Raw genomic sequence first — 18,071 nt, 5'->3', positions numbered from 1 at the left:
CTCTGTCTCTGTCTCTGTCTCTCTCTCTCTCTCTCTCATAAATAAATAAATATTTAAAAAGGTTTGCTTGTTTTTTTTTTTTAAGTAAAAATAATTCTTACCTCACAGGTCATTCAAAAACCAAGCTACCAGCCAGTTAGAGAGCACAGGCTTCAGTTAGCCAGCCCCTGCTTTAGAAGCTTGAGAAATGCGGCTCATTTTATGGCTCTTGTTTGGTACAAATTTTGTGATCCAACATAATAAGAACACTGATGATGGAAATTGCAAAACGCTTTTAGTATGACCGAATGCTAAGATCTTATTTTTTACATTTTAACGTCCCCGATATTGGTTATTGTTATTCTTGCAATTGCTTCTGCCTAGGTGAGGGTCATCAGGAAGTTACCATTGCCTGAGACAGCATGAACTTGATCACAGACATCTGCGTTATTTCCACCTCATTTGTGTTCTATTGTTTGTGCTACACATGTTAAGTTTAATTACTGTTTAAAATATATTCAAAAAAGAAACAAGAGTGCGGCAAGAACATGGAAAAGCAAAAGAAAATCAAGGAAGTATGAGACCATGAAGCCAATGCTTAGTCTCTGAGATCAGAGGCTTAAAGAGTAGGGTATATTGTGAGTTCGAGCCCCGCGTCAGGCTTTGGGCTGATGGCTCGGAGCCTGGAGCCTGTTTCCGATTCTGTGTCTCCCTCTCTCTGCCCCTCCCCCGTTCATGCTCTGTCTCTCTCTCTCTGTCCCAAAAATAAATAAATGTTGAAAAAAAAAATTAAAAAAAGAGTAGGGTATATTAAAACCTAAAAGGAAAGAAAAGAAAGATCCCAGTGCACACTCAATGAAAGAGAAGTACCTCAACATCCTTCTTGCTTATTCTTCCAATATAACACACAGCTAGGCTCACCTTACCATGCCCTGGTTGATATCAACTATATCAACTTTTCCATTAAAGCCAAACCTGACTTAATACAGTCAATGATGGACTGTCCATATGACAATTGTATCCCAGATATAACTGACTGTGTCATGACTGAAATTGATCAATTGGGGCAAAAGTATCCAGTGGCTCTAAGGATTGCCAAGGATCCAAGATTTGAACAATTACCAGGCACACACATAGCAACTATGTAGATGACTGCTTAGTACAGACAGTAACTCAGCACAAATGTTACATTGTGGCCACCGTTGACCCCGGACCTTAAATGAAGGATTCAGAAAATCCCTGGAGTTCCCATCATATACATTTCTAACCACAGTTACAATATGGAGTGGATACCAATGATTATGGAGCTCCTTGTTCTCGTTCTTAAAAGATAGAGTTGACTTCCTCGGCCTTCCTTTGCCAACCCTTTCTGTTGCCAGTTCGTATAGCAATACGCTATAGCATTATTTATTCTACTTACATGGGGTTTAATTCTCTGACTTTTTGATGTTGTTTTGAAATTGATATTGTGTGTCATTTTAAATTTTGTTGCATCTTTTTATAAATCAGATGATTGCTCACAGAAAACCTATCTGCAAAAAAAGTACATAGTAATTTGTCACTGATAACAAAATCTTACTGTCCGGAGGTGTTTTATTGACCTCCTCTTCACTCAATGCGTGTGGGAAGGATCCCTACCACAGGGCTATGGGGAGGCCAAACCATGGTACATGGTGCTGGACAGATGAGGTCAACAGCAGTGTATTCGTCATGCGTACTCACAGCCTGGGGCAGGGGGACGCTGTGCCATGCAGAACCACGTAGGGGTTGCATTTGGGAACAAAGTGAAAGACCGGGGACTGTGGGAAATAGACTTAGTATCAAGAAAGTAAGATGCTCCCTGATTCCTGGTGGAGGATGCGATTGGCTTGAACTTCACGGGCTGGCAGGGAAGTCAAGGAAAAGAAGCAACTGTCTGGTCTCTGTAACAGGAAACCTATTTGGCTATGGGTCCATCTCTACAGGAGCAGAGTGAGAAGGGAAACTTGCAGGTAAGCCATTCACGTTCCTCCCTCTCATCTCCAAATATCAAGGCACACGTAATACTGGGCCTCACCTTCAGGTTTTAAGCCACAAGAGGCAAGTAACCTAACAACATGGTTATGATTGTTCTATTTGTCTATGTAAATATAAAATATATATCTTTTCAATAGGTATAAAATGAAAAATTCTAAGTGGAAAACCAGGATTGTATCAGAGCTTAATTGCGAGTGTTTTTTTTTTCTCATAGGTACATAAAATAACAGTCGATTTATTTTATTTTATTTTATTTTATTTTATTTTATTTTATTTTATTTTTTATTTTTTTAACATTTATTTATTTTTGAGACAGAGAGACAGAGAGAGCATGAACAGGGGAGGGTCAGAGAAAAAGGGAGACACAGAATCTGAAACAGGCTCCAGGCTCTGAGCTGTCAGCACAGAGCCGGACGCAGGGCTCGAACTCACGGACCGCGAGATCATGACCCGAACCGAAGTCGGACACTTAACCGACTGAGCCACCCAGGCACCCCAACAGTCCATTTTGAAGTCAGTGGAGTCCCAGATCGAATTGAAACATGGTAGTTTGCATCAGCACCATGTGGTAAGACAATTTTACGGAGACTGCCTTGTTTCGTTTAAATTTAATCTCACACACACGGCACCATTAATTACATTTGCTGAAATGGTGCCTGGGTAGCTCTGTCAATTAAGTGTCTGACTTGTGGTTTTGGCTCAGGTCATGATCTCACGATTTGTGAATTCAAGCCCTGCATTGGACTCGATGGTGGCAGTGCAGAGCCTAGTGGGGGTTCTCTCTCTCTCTCTCTCTCTCTCAAAATAAATAAATAAACTTAAAAAGAAAAAGAAAAAGCACATTCATAGCCAAACCAGAAGTTGTATAATAAGTAATGTTACAGTGAAAAATACCAGATATTACAATAACCTTGCTAAAAATTAGAAGCTACTGATAAGATCCTGGTTTTACACTTAATTAAAGCATTAGCATCAAAAGCAGGTTTGTATAAAGTCACGGCTACGCTAGAACACAGAGAAGTTGTTAATTTTATTAAAGTAAGCTTTAGGATAGCCAGTGTTTAAAATATTTTGTTCAGGGGCACCTGGGTGGCTTAGTCGGTTGAGCATCCGACTTCGGCTCAGGTCATGATCTCACGGTCCATGAGTTCGAGCCCGCCTCGGGCTCTGTGCTAATGGCTCAGAACCTGGAGTCTGCTTCAGATTCTCCGTCTCCCTCTCTCTCTGCCCCTCCCCCGTTCATGCTCTGTCTCTCTCTGTCTCAAAAATAAATAAACGTTAAAAAAAATTAAAATAAAATAAAATAAAATAGTTTGTTCATAGAACTGAACTAACCAAACACACTTTCTATATTAGACTAGTGTTTACTGGTTGTACAAACAGAAAATTATTGACAATGAGAACAACTAATCCTGACAATAAAATTCAGTCGAAATTAAATTCTTTGATAACTAAACAATAGCAAATTGGGATAAACAAATTAATCATTCTCAAAATGGCAGAATATAAACAAAAGAACTCAAGGAAAGACAAAAAGTAAATGTAAAAATAAACATACTCTGGTGAGTGGGGAAAAAAAATAAAAGTGTAAAACATCTGAAAGGACTTTGCAACAACATAAAGCACAAATATACAAGGTTAAGGTACACACACGGATAAATACATAAATATGTCCTGATGGTTTTTCATTCCTAACACAAACTTTTTTATATTTATATTTATATGTATAACACATATTTTATAATAAAATTCACAATTAGAAAAAATGTATATTGATATATGTGCTTAAAAATATTTAAGTACATGGGGCGCCTGGGTGGCGCAGTCGGTTAAGCGTCCGACTTCAGCCAGGTCACGATCTCGCGGTCCGTGAGTTCGAGCCCCGCGTCGGGCTCTGGGCTGATGGCTCAGAGCCTGGAGCCTGTTTCCGATTCTGTGTCTCCCTCTCTCTCTGCCCCTCCCCCGTTCATGCTCTGTCTCTCTCTGTCCCAAAAATAAATAAACGTTGAAAAAAAAAAAAATTTAAAAAAAATAAAAAAAAAAAAAAAAAAAAAATATTTAAGTACAGCATTAGAGAATTAAGAAGAAGCTTTTGACTTTGATACATAGATAAGGAGGAAATAAAAATACAGAGACAGGCTTCATAGGAAAAAATAACTTAGTCAAATATGTCTAAAGCATAAGGAGGTAACACAGAAAAAATTCAAACAAAACATGCCAGTTATAAAAGTTAAGATAAATAAGTCAATCCCTCTAATAACATAAAGGAGAAAGAAATTCAGAAAGTGAATCTGAAACTCAGTTTACTTTTAAAATCAAAACTTAAAATGATATGGATAACAAATTGCTAGCCAAACTCACACATGAAAAAAAGGACTTTAAAATATCAGTAATGTTAGTATATAATTTTGGTGCAATGTTAAAAGAATATGCCATGATCAAATAGGATATTGTCCGTCTCAGGGATAAAAGTATGATTTGATTATTTTTAAATTTTTAAAAAATGTTTATTTATTTTTGAGAGAGAGGGACAGAGTGTGAGTGGGGGAGGGACAGAGAGGAGAGAGAGAGAGAGAGGGAGACACAGAATCTGAAGCAGGTTCCAGGCTCCCAGCTGTCAGCACAGAGCCTGACGCCAGGCTCGAACTCACCAACCATGAGATCATGACCTGAGCCGAAGTCAGACACTTAACCGACTGAGCCACCCAGGCGCTCCTCTCTCTCTGACCCTCCCCCCCATCTCTCTCTCTCGAAAAGGAATAAATGTTAAAAAATAAAAATAAAAAACAGTGTAACTTTATTAATTTACATATTCAATATAATTGGCCATAGTAATATTAAGTGTCACATTCACATTTCTGTTTAAAAAAAAAATCAAACTTGATATAGAAGAATTTTTTTCTAAGCAGAAATTTTATTTTTTTATAATTTTTATATTTTTAAAAATTTTTTTTCAATGTTTTTTATTTATTTTTGGGACAGAGAGAGACAGAGCATGAACGGGCCAGGGGCAGAGAGAGAGGGAGACACAGAATCGGAAACAGGCTCCAGGCTCCGAGCCATCAGCCCAGAGCCCGACGCGGGCTCGAACTCACGGACCGTGAGATCATGACCTGAGCCGAAGTCGGACGCTCAACCGACTGCGCCACCCAGGCACCCCTCTAAGCAGAAATTTTTTGGTGGAGGGAAATAAAACCTGAGGTAAAGACCTTGAATTCAGTAATAAAATAAAACACTACCACACACTTTCTAATTATCATCACATTTTCACATTTAATATTCACATTTTCTAGAATCTTTAGCATTTCATAAAAGCAAGTGAAAAGAAACATGATAGAAACACTAGAAACAAACTACTGAAACTGACACAAGAAACAATGTGAATCAAACCACAGTAAAAAAAACCCGCTGTGCATCCGCTAGGAGGGCTGTAATCTGGAAGGCAGATAATAACAAATGCTGGTAAGGATGTGGAGAAATTGGAAGCCCCATACACTGCGGGTGGGAACATAAGATTTACAGACATTTAGAAGATCTACGATAGTTCTTTGAAAAAGTTCAGCACAGAGTTACCATGTAATCCAGAAATTCCGCTCTTAGGTATGTATGTACCTGTGTGAGACGAAAATATATGTCCACACAAAAGCTTGTACGAAAATGAGCATAACAGCACTATCATAATAGCCAGAAAGTGGAGACAACCCAATGCCTGTCAAGCGATGAATGGGCAAACAAACATGGTGCATCTGTATACTGAAATATCTAACCATAAAGCAGAATGAAGCTCTGATACATACATACATGGATGATCCTTGAAAACATTCTCAGGGAAAGAAATGGAACACAAAAGTCCACATACTTTATGATTTCACTCATATGAAATATCTAGAATGGACAGATGTATGGAAACAGAATACAGACTCTGCAGTGCCTGTGGGCAGAGAGGGGGTAGGGAACAGTGAGAGATTGGTCATGGATATGGGGTATCCTTTGGGAGTGACTAAAATGTTCTGGAATGAGTGGTGCTGGATGCATAACTTTGTGAGTATCTTAAAACCCACTGAACTGTGCACTTTCAAATAGAGAACTTGATAGTATGTGAATTCTTGCTCAATAAAGCTATCGTTAAAAAACAACCAAAACAACAATAAAAAACTATACCAGGACTCCACCTTCAGGCCAAGATGGAGCGATAGAGACTGAATTTACTCTTGTGGCAGACACAAACAACCGGAAAAAATTCATTAAACAATAGTTTTCAAGAATTTAGATATTTGGCAATTGAGGACAGTGATCCCAGACTAAGAAACATGGAGCTGAGCCTTACATTTGCTCCAACCTGGAGGGATTTCCTATGACACAGCACAAGAGGGAAGGCTCAGGCATTGTCCAGTAGTTTCCCTGAGTCCTGATGATGGAACTGGGAGTCTAAGGAGACCAAAACACCCAGAGTTCTAAGGGCAGAGTCTTTGTCCTAAAGCATATGTCCATACAAAGCCTTATACATAATGCTTATAGCAGCTTTATTTGTAATAGCCAAAAAATTGGAAACAACTCAAATGTCCATCAGTAGGTGAGTGAACAAATATGTTGTGATACATACATACAATGAAATACTACTCCGCTTTAAAAGAAATTAATTATTAATACATACGAACAACATGGGTAGATCTCAAGATCTTTGGTGTCGAGTTTTAGCAATATTTTGTTTCTTGATCTAGTTGCTGATTATGAGGGCATATTTGATGAAAATTCATGTGATAAGTATATTTTTCTAAATGTATGTTATATTTCAATAAAACAAACTTACAAATCAACGACTTTTGGGGATTTTGGCAATAGCTAGTTTAAAACTAATACAAATAAAGACCTCACTTGAAATAGGAAAACAATTACTCTCGGAATAAATTTAGTAAATTTATCCTCATGTGAAGATATATGCAAACTTTGTCATAAAATGTAATTGAATATATGAATCAATTGAGTCATACTGTATTCCTAGGTGAAAATACTGAGCATCATAAAATGTAACTTTTTTCATATGATCTCATTGTCTCATTATCTCATTTAAGTCAACTCTAATCAAAATCTGAACACTACTTAATGTATTATGTCATCCTAAGATTCCTTTGAAAACAAACAAAAAAATGAGATAGAATTGTTGAGGAAAAACAAAACAAAACAAAAATGTTTTCCAGAAAGAAAATACAGGAGAGAGAACTTGCCCTACTCACTGATAGTTGTCACTGTTTTTGCAGGAACAGACCCCCTTCCTATGGGTAGGGACTCCCTCTCCAGCAAAGGCTGCCTCCCTAAAAGACATAAATGTAAAATCTTGGGGTGCCCGAGTGACTCGGTTGAGTGTCCGTCTACGGCTCAAGTCATGATCTCATGGTTCACGGGCTCGAGCCCCGTGTCGGGCTCCTCAGCCTGCTTCAGATTCTCTGTCTCCCTTTCTCTCTGCCTCTTCCCCCCCCCCCGCCTCAAAAATAAACATTAAAAAATGTAAAAATTTTATATTCTCAACCTCCGTAGCTCAAGTTGTGGTCAAATGGTTTACACCATGGTGATCAGACACACCCTCCCTCAGGGGGGTCACCGGAAACGAATATTGTGTTGACAGGTAACAATAGAGGCAGCCACTCCTTTTGAGGCCTAACAACTGCAGTGGCACCAGTTCCAGTGACAATGTGTCCAGCATCAGGAATACGTACTACCTGGGTCCCAGCAGTAGTAGAAGAGGGCTGGGGACTGATTGGAAACCTTCCTTCTGTCTGTGTGACTTGTATGCCTATTTCTCTAGCACCTCAAGAGATTCTGTCGGTTACCACTATCCTTTAATAATCCTTTCTTGCCTCTATAAACCCCCCATGGTTTTTGCATATAATAAGGTTTAGTGGGATTCTTTTTTTTTTTTTAATTGTTTTCTTAACGTTTATTTATTTTTGAGACAGAGAGAGACAGAGCATGAACGGGGGAGGGTCAGAGAGAGAGGGAGACACAGAATCCGAAACAGGCTCCAGGCTCTGAGCAGTCAGCACAGAGCCCGACGCGGGGCTCGAACTCACATACCGTGAGATCGTGACCTGAGCCGAAGTCGGACGCTTAACCGACTGAGCCACCCAGGCGCCCCAGGTTTAGTGGGATTCTTAACGTTATAAATTCGACTCATGTTTCCAACTAAGCTAACACAAAAGCTAGCACTGGAAATGATTGCAATCCGTAAGCTTTCTACCAGGGAAGTTGGTGAGGTTTAGGATTTACCTGGCCTTGTTCATGCTGACAACAGTGAAAAATCCTGGCACAGCTAAGGGCTGGAACTCTGACAGCTAGTGACATGCACTGGCTGTCTGTGGTCACCTCTAATAAAAGGCCCAAGGAAGGCAAAACTTGGGAGTTTATGTGGCCAGCACATGGAAGAATACATAGGGCGTGAGATTTCAAGGGATTGGAGGTGAGCTGGTTGTTTCTAATTTAGGTGGACAACCTAAAGACGGAGAGTAACAACGTTAACGTCTAAGATTCTTAGCACAATACATAGATTTGAGAGGCGGGTTTTAATAACTCTAACACAGTTAGAATCTCTCACCTCTTGCACCCCAGTGCTGGGATAGCCAAAGAAATACACTTTGCAAATCTCACAAGCTATCATATGCCCATTTGATTATTTTCTGTTATTATATCTTTCAAAGTGTTTTCTAAGATATTTGTTGTTATGTTTCACTCATGGTGTTTTTATTTTTCTTGATATTGTAAACGGAATAGTTTATATTCACACGATAGCTAATTACAGAGGACGTCTACTAATCTTCCTATATAGGTATTATAATCATTCACTCAAATCTCTTGGTTCTAAATAGTTGTCAAAATAATTTATTCATTTTCCTGGTAGGTGCATTATCTACATATAATAAAAACTTTCTGTCATTCTTCTTAATATTTACATACGCTTTTCCCCGGAAAACATATTGCTTTATTTATTTGTATACATCTTTTAATTCCAAGTATAGGAAAATATTTTCCATTTTTGAATAGATGCTGAGTTTTTATTTTCAAATACCTTCCCAGCACCTTTTGAGTTTACCCTATTTTTATTTCACTTGGCCTATACATGTAGTGAAATATGTTAATTGATTTTCTATCAATGTTCTGTCTTAGTCTGGGCCACAGTATTTTATTAACAGCAAGTCTCCTTCTCAGGGGATAAACCTAAGGGATTTTAGGAAGGTTTCAGGAACCGACTGGAGTCCACACCTCCAGGTCCTTAGCACTTCCTAGTGCTGACCTGGCAAGAAACAGTAGGAGAAACCATCATTTCCTGTTTTCACTTCAACCTGCCCTACGGCCAGAAAACACAGGAGCCAGGGTGTGAAATGAAAAAGAAAAAGAAAGAATAGCAATTTAAGAGAAGAAAAACCACCAACTTTGTTAGGGAGGGGTGGATTTTTTTAGTGTCCCTTCACCGAATAGAATCTATGGTGATTTTATAAGAATCAACTGACTTCCATTTTGCCCGTTACCTTATCTATCCGAGTTTTGTTCCTTGAAGATTGTACTTGACCTTTTATTTTAGCTATGTCCCAACTCTTATATTAGATTTCCAATATGACATATTTCACCTCTTGGAACAGCTAATGCCTGACGACTTGTGCTATCTGTGTAGGGCAGGACTGACGTAGCAGGCAGAGTTCCCTAGGCATGCCTACCTGATAGAGAGAAATTTTTGATAGAACCACATGCACTCATGTTTGAAAATTATAGTGATTCTTAAAATCACCAGGCTACGTATTAAAAATGAATTATCTGTTCCTTTCTGACGGTGCAAGGTCACCTGTTCTTCTAGGCTCAGCTCATCTCACTGACCTTTTTTTTTCTGACTCCTACACAATGTACTGTTCTCCCTTTCCTCTGAACAGCCAGAAAATTCAGACTACTCAATCACATACATTTCAGCACTCGTGTATTTTTAGTGTCATCCAATTATATTATGATATAGTACTTCACTGCTTTCAAGTTTGGTCAATTAGATTTTGTCTCGATCAGCTTCTTTACCCTGACAAAATCCAACATCAAGTTGAGTATCTGATAGCCAGCAGTATATACGATTAAATAGAATCATTTGTTGATTCATAAAGTCTCAAAAGCATAAGAACAGACGGGGAACTTGGAAATTCATCTTTTCTACTTCACCACCTCTGTGTCCACATTGATGAGTGAGGCGAATCAAAGTTTTAATACAAAGCACAAAAAAAAAATTAAATTGTCAGAACCTATAAAGAAATGAACTAAATGGTATTTTTTTTAATTGAAGTCTAAATAAACAATAGTGATAACAAGTACAGTGATTTTAATACCGTGTTCCCTGGAGTTCTGGGATTCTCTAAGGTGTATAAGGGGCTTTGGGGGAAAGGAAAAGGAAAGAAAACTGGGTAAACTTAGCACAGTCTAAGCCAGAATAGTTCCACTGTCGTTTATTTTATGATTGGGGTTGTATGGAATATTTCTTCCATAAAAGAGGCTCAGCTGATGAAACTAATTGATTACTTTAAAAACCACTCATTTGGTTAATTGCTTTTCTTTTAGGTGTAAAGAAAACGGGTCAGCTTGGACAAGTAATACACTGATGCTTGATAGTTGCAGACTTAAGAGACAGATTTAGGAAACATTTATAAAGACCTGGCTGTTTGTTCAGTACCTCTATGCACCTGCACGCATCCAACATGTAGCCTCCAGTTTGGGGACAGAAAGATCTGTCCTACCAACGGGGGAGGGATTAGATTATCAAGAAACATATTTACTGTACCTACCCCTTCTCATTCAGAAAGATGCTACTGTTATTTTTAAAACTTTAAAGACGTTCGTTTTTAAAATGTTGTTTAAAAAATACTTCAAAACTAGGAAAGACGCCCTGGCATTTTAGACACGTAAATAATTTTGTTTAGAAAATATTAATCTGAACGCCACATGTGCTTGAGTTGTATATCTTTACCCCTTTAAACTGACATGTTACAGGGAACGATTTCTTTGCCATGGGTTTAGGCTTCATGGCGAAGTGATTTCTACCTAAGGAAGCCACTTGAGGGCACCAAAGGCATTTCTCTCAAAGTCGGCATCCGTTTGGAGGAGACTGCTTTCCACCTCATTGTAAGTTGAGAGGAAGTGGGTGGGGAAGCCCAAGGTCTGGGAAAATGACCATAATAATAGTACCTTTTGTTTACATAGCACCTTTCTTCAATTAGCTCAGCATGTTTGGATATGATTATTCAGCTGGGAGCTTCCAGTTGTGGGAAATGAGGCACAAGGCAAACACGTGGCCTAGGTGGGACAGAGGGTGAGACTCATTCTTATTCATTTCAAATGCTCATTCATTATTTTTACACTAAAAAGCTGATGTGTGGCCTTTCCTGGCCATTTCCTTAGAAACAATAAGTTGAGAAGTCAGAGTCCCAAACTCAAACACATTTAATGGAAAGCCTCAGGTTCTGCTAGCAAAAGAAATAACACTCCACACAGCCAAGAAGAGAACTATAATAGAATTCTTTTCAACTAAGTGTCGTTCTAAAGTGACAAATTGAATGCACCAATTCCAAAGCAAGTCACGAAAATAACATAGCTTCAATAATCCTCAGTTACACTTTGCTTCTATTCCTCAAGCAAATCTACTCAAATTTGTATTGTAAATCACTCATCTTTTATCCATTCTCTGCCAAAAACTGACAAGAGAAATTGAACTTGTATGGAAAAACCTAAACTCTTGTCCCACATTAAGAAAATACTATTCAGGGGGCACCTGAGTGGCTCAGTGGGTTGAGCGTCAGACTTCAGCTCAGGTCATGATCTCCTCATTCAGGGGCTCGAGCCCCTCCTCAGCCTCTGCGCTGACAGCTCAGAGCCTGGAGCCTGCTTCCGATTCTGTGTCCCCCTGTCTCTCTGTCCCTCCCCCACTCATGCTCTCTCTCTCTCTCTCTCAAAAATAAATAAACATTAAAAAATTTAAAAAAAAAGAAAAGAAAACAGTATTCAGTTTAATGTGTTAGTTAAATGCTCCGACATGATTAAGTAGAGAAACATCTAGATAAAGGATCATTTAATTAACAGACAATTAGGTCTGGCTGAGTCATTGACTGAGAAGATTGCTATAGTGAAAGTTGCCAAGGAGAGCATTTGCAATGATTGATGTGCAATACATGATTAAGATGTTTTCTTCCTGCAGAGTCATTTAGGGTCTCGCCTGCTAATGGAAGGTCTCACGTGTGCTCCAAGTACTAAACACGTGCTAACTTTAAAGTTTGAATCAGGCTGTGGGTGTTTACTCACATGTATGCCTGAGGCTGACTGTCCTTTTACAGGTTTAAACCCAACAGATTCAGCCTAGATGGTCATCTGTTTCACCAAATACATATTTTCCCTTGAAATTTCAGACGATGCTTGAATCTGGCTTTCTTAATCGTTCCAATGATTGTAACAGATGTCTGTTATATAAAGGGTTTCTCCAAGGTGTTGGGGGACTGAAATAATTGCAGTTAATGGATTTTCATGCTATGCAAATATCCAACTCAGAGACTCTGCAAATTGTGAAATGGAAAACAATCAAATCATGCTCCTTTCTCTCTCACTTACCTCTTTCCCTCCTCCAAGAGGTAGCGATTGATTGGATTTTATACCAGTACATTTTACCAGCGATTTATGGGATTTTAGGGAAAAACCACTCATTTGTACCTTATTTATTCGGATACCTGCCTCAGATGTCTATTTTTCTAGGACCGGTGCTGATTGACTTCTATAAACTGCCTATAACATTACACACTATATCTCAACATTGTATAAATATACAGGATGTAGCCCTGGAGACTGGGGGTTTTAAGGGCGTTTGATCGCCTGAATAGCTCAAGAATATATAAATCTAAAGGTATAAAAAGTAAAGTGGTACTGCCTTAGACTTGTGCTTACCACCAACAAATTCTTATTTTAAGTCATTGATTTCTCAAATTTTAAAGCTGGAGAATCAAGCCACAGCGAGGTAAAGTAACCTGCTCATGCATAGCCAGTGGTAGATTAATTCTTTAAACTAGGTCTTCTATAGTAGTAGCCTTTATTGTATTGTTTTAATTAATCTTCATATTCCATGAAGATTTTTTTTTTTAACTTCCAGGTAATAAGTAGGAGGGAAAAGCCAAATTTTCTTAAGGTAGAAGATAAATCAATTTATTGGATTCCATAAATATTTTTAAGGCACTACTCTGTGTCGTGTTCTGCTTAACACAGATGAAGAGGTAAAGTTTGACTTCCAAGATTTCAGAACGACTTCTTATATTTTCGAATCAGTTTAGAGAAAATAAATCCTGGTACCCGCAGTTTCAAATTTCCTGATTAGCAGTGTTTTCACAACCGGGAAAAATCCATATGCAAAATTGAATAAAATATGGCATACCTCTTAAAACATCTTTTTCACCGTAGTTTTTTCTCCACAGTTCTTCCATGTAAACATTCAAAGTGCAAATTTTACATGAAAGTGATTAAGAACATGATTTCACAGGGGCGCCTGGGTGGCGCAGTCGGTTAAGCGTCCGACTTCAGCCAGGTCACGATCTCGCGGTCCGTGAGTTCGAGCCCCGCGTCAGGCTCTGGGCTGATGGCTCAGAGCCTGGAGCCTGTTTCCGATTCTGTGTCTCCCTCTCTCTCTGCCCCTCCCCCGTTCATGCTCTGTCTCTCTCTGTCCCAAAAATAAATAAAAAACGTTGAAAAAAAAAATTAAAAAAAAAAAAAAAGAACATGATTTCACTAAAACTTCAAGAGCTTTAATCATTATTATTCACATATATATCATGTGTGACTTCCTGAATGTAGGGATTTTTCTTGATCATCCTAGTGTCTTGGCACATGTAAGACTGACAATAAATGCCTGGTAAATAAATGATGGAAGATTGGGTCAACATATGGATGTTTAAATATTACTATAGGGTCACTCAAGGACAAAGAAGGAGATAAAATGGAAAATGAACACAGGTAGAAGTTTAAGGATCAACTATACATAGGTCATTGCAAAAAGGAAAGAAGTTGGAGAAAAATATGATAAACTATCAGAAGTTTGGTTTGGTAGTAGTGTTAAAGGTTAAAAATGATGGGAAATGTGGTAGTTACTAGAACTCTCCATAAATATTGCAGCTCTTTCTTCTTTGTGTGGAATATTAAAGATTGAGTCTCCCTGACTTGTTTTGACTGATGAAATATGGTTGGAAGTGATGTGTGTTATTTCCCACTGAAAGTTTTGAGAACCAGTGAGAACTTCCCCATGCTTCCTTTTGTTTCCTTTTGATGACTGAAGGTTTAGTCAAAAGCTGATTCATAAGCTTATACCTAAGCATGCAGACATAATGTGCCTCAGAGCCCCCTGCCAACTCACACAGGGCCTGCAGCATGACTGAGAAATACAGCTTACTTGTTTAAAGATATAGATTGTGGGATTGCTTGTTACTGCAGCATCACCTAGCCTATCCTGACCGATACAGAGAGTAAGAAGTGAGACCTTTATTACTAGATAAGACTGATTACAATGGCCAAAATTTTTCGTTTTACATGACTAGATAGGAAGCAGATATTAAAAAATTAAAAACTGAGTTATTGATTGGAACTTATGGACAAAAGTGCCAATTATCCATTTGAAACATTTACCATAAAAGGAAGAGAATTATCGCTCATATATCCCTCTCAAAATTTCTTTAAAAAACATAAGTAATCTAATAATGAGCAAAATATGTACGGATACTAGAATCAAGGGAATAGTTCAGGCAACATGCCAACACTCTGAATAGTATTGGAGAAGTATACCTGAAATATACCCTCACAGGAGATGGGACTGAGGGAATCACTGAGCGACCTTCTGTTTACCACACAGTAGAAAAAGCCTGTGTTTGGAGAACACAGAACTCTTTCGCCTAGCAGAGCTATAACAGCATCTTCTGGTGTAGAAAACAAGACACTGGAAGTGAAGAAGTCTCTGAGGACAATTGGTAAAAACCCAATTTCTTCCTTACTGACTTTTAGGGGGAAGTAGAGACTCTCCTTTTGAAGTCACACCCTTGAGTTGCTAAGTAAAGAACAAGCCAGGTAAAACGGGGCTAATATTCCACTGGCCATTGATGAGGTTAGCTAGAGAGTGGTGTCACTGGCTAAGTTATATTTAGATTGCCATAATAGTCTCATAATTTTCTTTAAGCACAGGAACAAACCTTCCTACATGGGATACAGTCCTGTCCTCTATTTTCACCAATGATGTCAGGCATATGAGTTGGCAAAGTCACACTCTAATAAATATACATTTTTTCCCACCTCCTGTAGGGTATCGGTGACTTAACTAGGGGCCTAAATGATATCCAAAGTACCCATTTCACCTCTCCAAAGTAGAAAAATACGATTTCTTTCTATAAGATTAGTAAACAGAAACATCACTATAAATAAAGAAGAAATCAGTAAGTAAATATATTTTATGAAACATGGCCACTGAAAGAAGTAGAAGAAAGCTGTAGAAGATCTCTAATTGAACCTGCAAGGATACCTGAGAGGATATTGCCATCCATGAAATCAGAAAAAGAGGAAAAAACTCACAGCAGAAAAAAAGTTAAAGACAAGATTGCTAAACACACAAGAGGACAATGGAGGCAGCAAACTGCTTAAAATAAAGCTTACAAATTAGAGGACATTTTAATAATTTACTTAGAAAAATTAGAGTAACATAAAGACATAAAAGTTAAGAGAAATGATCTGAAATACAGATAACAGAAGAGGGAGGTCAAATGTAGTCATCATAGGAATTTCAGAAGGAATACATTGAAGAGAACACATACCACAGAGATGGGAAGAAAGTTGCCCTAGACAAAGAAAACTTTGATATTTAGATGCAGAGGGCTCCTAACTAAAATCAGGTAATTTTAATGAAAAAGTTACCACCCCAGCAATCTCTTGTCACTAGACATACTAGGGGAAGTTTTACAAATTATTTCTAGAATAAAAAATATTCCATAGGTATTCAGTCAGAAAATTACACAAACACTGACATAGGAAACACCGGAATTCATATTTCCAGTTTATGAAAGAAGAAATATAAATAGCCACTGAACATATGAAGAAACAAGGATTTAAACAAGAGAGACAATTTCTTACCGATAGCATTGGAGTAAATTAAAGTAGTATAAAGCCAGGTATAATCAAAAACACTTGGAAATGTGACTCTAGAACATTTTAGGAGTATAATTAGAATAAACTTTGCGTATGACCATTGAGAACACGTAGCTAATGCTTTCTGTCATTTTTTTGAGAAGATTTCTATTTCCTAGAATATATCCAAGTTAAAAAAAACTCACCCCTCTGTGCAAACATCTAGCCATAAGAATATTCAGCAGAAAAAAAAAAGGTAACAAGAGCATACCATCAGAAACAAAATATCTCAAGTTTGGTCTTTGTACAATCATAAATCATACATCATAGGTGTATATGCTTAAATGCATAGAAGGATATTCACAAAATTAGAATAAAAAAGCCAATATGTTCACATATGTTGTTTGGATAAAGCTCCTCTAGCTAAACCACTCTCCTCGTCATGCAGAGTCCCCCTTTTCCCTAAGTAACAGGCTTTGGTTCCCTGCCAGCCCACAGAAGTATTATTCACACAAGCCAATCACACACATCTATGGGAACCAAGGTTTGCTCCATCGCGTGGATACTACGGAGTCTGTCTCCCACAACCCCTGGTTGTTCACTCTGCTCTAGGGGCAGCCCCTGTATGGCCACAAGTTGAGACTGTTGTCCTTCTCCTCTGGGCTGTGACTAGTAAGCTGTTACCGAACTCGTCTATACACCATCAGATGTCATGTGTTTGACCATTCCCATAACCCCAAGGTGGGATTAACCAATGGGGTGAAGACGAGGCAAATAAAACAAAACGTTGAAAGGTTTAGGTGGAATCGATTGATGGAACAATGTCCTGGTGCAGGAACAAGTTGGTTCCTATTACACATTACCTATTACACGTAGGTAAATGAGTGAATTTGGCTAAGAAAGAGCACTTCACCCTCATATCGGAGAAAGAGAAGATAGAGTGAGTTGATGACCCACCTTGTAGGATAGTTTGGATGTTGTTAATAAAGAAGGAGGCAAGCTCATCTGCTAAGATCAAGAGCCAGTAACAAGGATTGAGGCTTAAGAAGGGGATCCATTAGGATATATTTCTTACGGTGCATAACTAACAACTAGTAGTAATCTCAGGGCAATTAATTATCTCACATAATACAAAGTCTGAAAGCAGGCAATTCCAGGATGGGTTCAAGAGCTCAACAAATATCAGGGTACAGGTTTGTCTTCTTTTAGGATTTTATTTTATTTTATTTTTAAAAGTTTATTTATTTTGAGACACACAGAGAGAGAGAACAAGTGAGGAAGGGGCATACAGGGAGAGAGAGAACCCCAAATAGGCTCCATGCTGTCAGCACAGAGCCCGAATCAGGGCTCAGTCTCAGACCATGAGATTATGACCTGAGCCGAAATCAAGAGTTAGACGCTCAACGGACTGAGCCACCCAAGTTTTAAGTAATCTCTACATCCAACGTCAGGCTCAGACTTACAGTCCTGAGATCAAGAGTAATACACTCCACCAATTGAGCCAGGCAGGCTATCCCACAGGTTTGTCATCTTTTTTTATTTTATTTAAAAATTTTTTAAAAAAATATTTATTTTTGAGACAGAGAGAGACAGAGCATGAACGGGGGAAGGTCAGAGAGAGGGAGACACAGAATCTGAAACAGGCTCCAGGCTCTGAGCTGTCAGCACAGAGCCCGACGCGGGGCTCGAACCCACGGACCGCGAGATCATGATCTGAGCCGAAGTCGGAAGCTCAACCGACTGAGCCACCCAGGCGCCCCTACACAGGTTTGTCATCTTTAAAACTTTCTCCACCTTCTCCAAAAAATGGTAGGATGGCCTTTGCAGATCCAAGCATCACAGTTTCACAAGATATCTGCAAAAAGGAAGAAAGGAAGTAGAAAAGAAACCACCAGAAGCCACCAGCAAATATCCCCTTAAAT

At 38.6% G+C, this 18,071-nt stretch overlaps 1 pseudogene; it reads left to right on the top strand.

Moving 5' to 3' along the window:
• Window positions 1-543: 543 nt before the first annotated feature.
• On the top strand, window positions 544-1,313 carry LOC124521213 (rRNA-processing protein FCF1 homolog; annotated as a pseudogene).
• The last annotated feature ends 16,758 nt before the right edge of the window (window positions 1,314-18,071 follow it).

The sequence above is a fragment of the Lynx rufus genome, unplaced genomic scaffold, assembly GCF_022079265.1.
Source record: "Lynx rufus isolate CCGP_SWC_20201006 ecotype Redwood Valley unplaced genomic scaffold, mLynRuf1.p SCAF_3, whole genome shotgun sequence".
Lineage (NCBI taxonomy): Eukaryota > Metazoa > Chordata > Mammalia > Carnivora > Felidae > Lynx > Lynx rufus.
The sequence above is the reverse complement of the archived record's forward strand: the minus strand, read 5'-3'. Positions and strand labels throughout refer to the sequence as shown.